This window comes from Chrysochloris asiatica, unplaced genomic scaffold (assembly GCF_000296735.1).
Source record: "Chrysochloris asiatica unplaced genomic scaffold, ChrAsi1.0 scaffold00227, whole genome shotgun sequence".
Taxonomy (NCBI): Eukaryota; Metazoa; Chordata; class Mammalia; order Afrosoricida; family Chrysochloridae; genus Chrysochloris; species Chrysochloris asiatica.
In genome coordinates this window covers 3,322,862-3,328,670 of record NW_006408745.1, presented here as the reverse complement: position 1 = coordinate 3,328,670, position 5,809 = coordinate 3,322,862, and the positions used below count along the sequence as shown (strand labels likewise).

At 40.1% G+C, this 5,809-nt stretch overlaps 1 pseudogene; it reads right to left on the bottom strand.

Moving 5' to 3' along the window:
• Nucleotides 1–53: 53 nt before the first annotated feature.
• LOC102829660 lies at nucleotides 54–1,490 on the bottom strand (annotated as a pseudogene).
• Nucleotides 1,491–5,809: the final 4,319 nt, after the last annotated feature.

Genomic DNA, 5,809 nt, shown 5'->3' with positions numbered 1-5,809 from the left:
GCTTGGGAGAAATGTGAGGAACTTTGCAAGAAGCCAGAGCTGGAGCGGTCTACTCAGGCCAACTTGACCTCCTCCTTGACCCCTTTGGCTTCAGGCTTCTCTTCCTTGGTTTTTTCTTCTTCTGTGACTTCTTTCTTCTCTTCTGAGTCTTTTTCTTTTTCATTCTCAATTTTGACGCTCTTGACTTTTTTGAAGTTGAAAGTGTTCTTGCAGCCACCTTCTCCCTCCTCATCAGAGTCGGAGATCTCTTCTTCACAAGCAATTCGTTTGTCAGAGGAACAGAGTGATATGCTTTTGTCAGGGTCCTCTTCATCTTCATCACTGCTTTCCTCTGAAATGGCATCCTCAGGAATCGCCTGCATTTGGACCCCAGGTGCATGGAGCACCATCCTCATGTTCTCAAACTATCTCTGTTTGATCTTCTCCAAGTACTCATTAGTGTTCTTGATGGTCATATTGGAAGGACTGATGTGAAGCTTGAAATCTGGTCCAAAGTATTCTAAGTAGTCATTGTATGGAAGCTGATTAGGGATATCTGTGCTCAGGGCCACAGCTGTTTCATATGTCCAGCACTGAGGTGGTGTAACCACCTCCTCCCAGTATCATCATCGGCAGGTTAAAATTTCTCACAGAATCCACACACTTGGCATGCCCTTTGATGGTCAAATTGAAACAACCTAATCAATCCCCAGACAGGAGTCAGAACCACACTGTAAGATGACTGCACTAGGCTGGAACATGTCCATTACTTTGGATATGACCAGCCTGAAAATGGCCTCATAGGATTCATCATTGATTCCATCTCGGAGTGGGTAGTTAACAGCATAATACTTGCCTTTGTCAGCACCAATATCCCGTAAGTCCCCTGTTCCTGGGATGTACTCTCCATACTTGTGAAAGGACACAGTCATGACCCGGTCTGTGGTATAGAAGGCCTCTTCTACGCCACCATCATGGCGAATATCAATGTCAATGTAAAGCACCCTCTGGTGATAATTTAGTAGTTCCAGGATGGCCAAGACGATATCATTGATGTAACAGAAGCCAGATGCCTGGGACTTCTTTGCATGGTGCAGGTCCCCAGCCCAATTCACAGTGATGTCCATCTGCTGCTTATTAAGTTGCACAGCACTTGCCACAGAGCCACCAGTAGATAACTGACAGAACTCAAATAGGCCATCAAATACCGGGCAGTCTTCACCAACGTTGAATCTCTGCATCTGCTTGCTATATTCAGACATGTTGTCTGGGCAGATGGTGTGCAAGAATTTAATGTAGTTATGGCTGTGGTACTTGGTCATCTCCTCAGCATTGGCTTTGTGAGAGTGATAGATTTTTATCTTTTGGTAGAAACCATAGTTGAACAGCAAATTGTGAGTCATGGGGATTTGGTGGGGCTTCATTGGGTGACCTTGCCCATAGCAGTAATTTCCAACATCCCCATCGTAGTAGTAACAGACTTTCCTCCTGGTGCCCTGAGTCTGCACCATTTTGCTCGCCTCCCATCCCTCCCATCAATGGGTTCATCTCTGGATATGCTGTTTTTGACGATGAATGCAACACCATTCCTCTTAAATTTGTCATTCCCAGCATAGTAAACCAAGTGGTTGTCAGATTCAAAATGGCCAATACCAGTCCAATTCAGCTCACTAATGAGTAAGATATAGATGTTTATGCATTCCATTTCATTTTTGAAAATTTCTAGTTTTCCTAGATTCATACTTTGTACATTCCATGTTCCAATTATTAATGGATATTTACGGCTGTTTCGCTTCAGTTTGTTGTGCCCCATGAACAAATGAAGGTCCTGTGGGGCTTTACTCCCATGGACTTTACTCTATTCACTTCATCACAGTCAATTCTACTTTGAGAAAGCAGCTCTTCCCCAAGAGCATTTTCCTGCACTATATCTGACAGTACTTCTTTGCTATTCATAAGGTTTTCAGTGACTAAATATTCAGAATATTTGATCACTCCTTCTTCCTAGTCTATCTTCATCTGGAAGATCATCTAAAACTTGTCCACCATGGGTGACCCTGCTGGTATTTAAAATACCAGTGGCATAGCTTTCAGAATCACAGCAACTCACAAGCCACCACAGTACAACAAACTGACAGATGACCTTGAACATATCCCACCTAAATTTAGAGAGCATTTCAAAACCAGTTTTGATTAATTAGATCCCAATTACAGAAGACCAGAAGAGTTGTGAAATGACATCAAGAACATTATAAAGGAAGAAAGCAACAGGCGATTAAGCAGGCAAGAAAGAAGGAAAAGACGAAAATAGATTTCAGGAGACTTGGGGAGGTTACGGTCCAGAGTCTAGGCAACAGGGTGGGATGGGGCCCGAGGGTGGCAGGAGGGGTCCGGGACAGAGCCGGCTGGAGGGCCAAGCCTGGAGGCCCCCACCCTGGCGTGCACGCGTGGGCCACGGCTGAGGAAGAAGAAGATGATCTCCAGGTACACTCGAAAGGCGGCTCCCCAGAGCTTGGAACTGAAAGGATTAACACACAATGCTTTTCATCATCATTCCCTACCTGAGCTACGGGATGAAGTTCCCTCCACCAATGATAACCATGCAAAGATACAAGTTCGCAAAGTGAATCAGACATCACACAGGAATCACCTTTTACATAGGCTGACACTGGGAATTCAAGGCCTGCTTTTCCAAGTTATACAGGGATCTCTACTGAAGGCAGCTCGGACTTCTCCTGGGGATATGGTGTGAGTTGTATGTTACCAATATGATAGAGTGCTTTGGAGACCATTCTGGTTGTTACAATTTGCCAGTTTTGTTAGTATATTTCATTCCTTTACTCTCCTGCATTGTTTCTAAACATTTTAGTACTTGAACGTACTACTCCTTATGTTGTTGTTGTTATGTGCTGTGGAGTTGGCTTTGACTCATGGCGACCCTGTACAGGGTTTCCAAGGCTGTAAATCTTTACAGGAGCAGAAAGTCTCATCTTTCTCCCGCAGAACAGCTGGTAGTTTCGAACTGCTGACCTTACAGTTCACAGCCCAATTCGCAACCACTACGCTACCAGAGCTACTCCTTATAATAATTATAAAGAAACATCAATCCTCACTCTCTTTGTTTTGATTTATGAATTATGAATATAATTGTTGAGATACTAGTTCTTGACTTCAACATTTTCAGGTTAATACAGATCTAGGTTTTGGATCCATCCTTTGGCTGTGCCCAGTCCACTAATCTGTAGTCTCTTTACCATTGATACATTATCTTGTCTAAAATGTGCTTGGCTTCTTCACTTAGCATAATGTTTTCCAGGTTTACTCATAGCACAGAATGTGTGTTTCCTTTTTTAAGGCCAAATGATATTACATTATATGGATATACTATGTTAATTGATCATTTCATCAGTTGATGGATATTTGGGTTATTTCTAATTTTTGGCTACTATGAATAATGCTGGAGTTCTGGTGTGACACTGTGGGCTAATGTGTCAGACTGTAAAGTCATTTGAACTGCAAGGTCGGTGGTTCAAGCTCACCAGCCGCTCTTGGAAATCCTCTACAGGGTTGCTATGGGTCGGATTCGACTCAACGGCACATAACAACTACAGTGAATAATGCTGCTATCAACATTGGTGTATAATTTTTTTCTGTGGGCATATGTTTTCATTTCTCTTGTATACATACCTAGGAGTGGAATTGCTGGGTTATATGGTAATTCTATAGTTAACTTTTTGAGGAATCAATTTTTGACATTTACTGCCATGATTATGATTTTCCAAAGTTTCTTCTTAATCTGTAAATATTACTGATCTTTTCCTTGTATCAAATAAACATTTTATTGCTGGTACAGTCAAAAAAAAAAAAAAAAAAGTTCAGAAGAGACTCTGAAACTTTTAGCCAGGGTAGATTTACTGAAACAAATGGAAGAAATGAGAGAAAATAAAAGAGCTCAACAGAAATCTCAAAGGGCAGCTCAAGAAGACAAAGTCAAATATTATAATGAAATGTGTAAAGACCTAGAGTTAGAAAAACAAAAAGGAACAATAAAATATCTGCTTTAAGAAATAAATGCTGAGTCATACCATGTCAGCACCTTCTTTATGTCACAAGATTAATGTAGCATAAAATCTTCATTTGGTGTAATAATGGTATAGAATATGACCCTACTTATTATTACATTGGGAGCCTACTTAATATAGGGAATTATTACAGAGTCTGGGGACTCAAATAATAATCCTCTGAAGGTAGGAATTTGAAATCTACTTAAGGAAGTGAGATAACAGATAGATGATAATACCTAAGAGCATGGGCTAAATTTACTCTAATGAAATAAACAATGTGCTGCAAAATCAAGATTTAGTCATTATGATGTAGGTAAGCTATTTTATTTAAAAACTCACAAACACATTTTTCTTTACCTAATTTCATCATGTTTTTCTTCTAATTTTACTAGTGGCAAAGTTTTTTTAAACATATTAACTTTCAAATATAATATATCCACTTTTATGATTTAAATCAGATGTAGGTAGTAGCTATACAGGCATTTATGTCTTTTCTTCTTTCCCCTTAGGTCTCCTAATGCAGTGTCCAGTGTTAAAGCAATTTTATCTTGAAGTGGACAGTGCCTAACAATTGGTTCTGGAGTGCTAAGTCATCTTCTTCAGGCTCCCACTTTGGATCTTGATGACACTGCTGACATTCTGTGACTCATCAATGCCTTCCTCCTCCACCTCCAATTAAGGTGATCTGGTTGTGATTCCTTGGTGTTCTTTTAGTTGAAAATGATCCTGTGATAGGCACACTTATACAATATAAGATATAATTTACATGTCCTCTGTTAACATGAAAGAAATTCTGAACAGTAACTATGTCTTACATAGACCATAGGGTAAATTATAAAGAGGTGAAAGGAAAGGGCAGAGGAGAGAAGAGAGAGACAGAGACATGAGGGGAAGGCCTACAAGGATTCTAGTTTGAGTTTTGTGAAGTTGGAGGAAAGAGATAAGATGTAAATTGGGATCACATCTTTCACCATACTTATTCAATCTGTATGTTTAACAAATAATCAGAGAAGGTAGATTATATGAAGAAATAGTGGCATCCAGATTGGAGGAAGACTCATTAACAACCTGCAATATGCAGATGATGCCACTTTGCTTGCCAAAAATGAAGAGAACTTAAAATACCTACTGATGAAGATCAAAGACCACAGCCTTCAGTATGGGTGGCATCTCAATGTAAAGAAAACAAAGTTCCTCACTACCGGACCAATAAACAACATACATATCAAGACAGAAAAGACTGAAGTTGTCAAATACTTCATTTTGCTCAGATCAATGATCAACACTCATGGAAACAGAAATGAAAAAAATCAAACGATGTATTGAATTAGGCAAATCTGATGCACAAAAGCGTTCTAAAGTGTTGAAGATCAAAGATGTCAGTCTGAGGACTAAGGTGCCCTTGATGCAAGCCATGGTATTCTCAATAACCTCATATGCATGTGAAAGTTGTACTGAGAATAAGGAAGACCATACAATAATTGATGTGTTTGATTCATGGTGTTGGAGGAGACTATTAAAAATACTATGGATTTCCAAAAGAACAAATAGATCTGTGTTGGAAGAAGTACAGCCAGAGTGCTCCTTGAAAGCCCGGATGGCCAGACTTTGTCTCTCATACTTTGAACATATTATCTGGAGAAACCAGTCACTGGAGAAGGATATCATGTTTGGTGAAGAGGAAGAACTCCAACAAGATGGATTGAAACAGTGACAACAGCGATGGACTCAGGCATAGCAACAATTGTGAGTCTGGCTCAGGACCG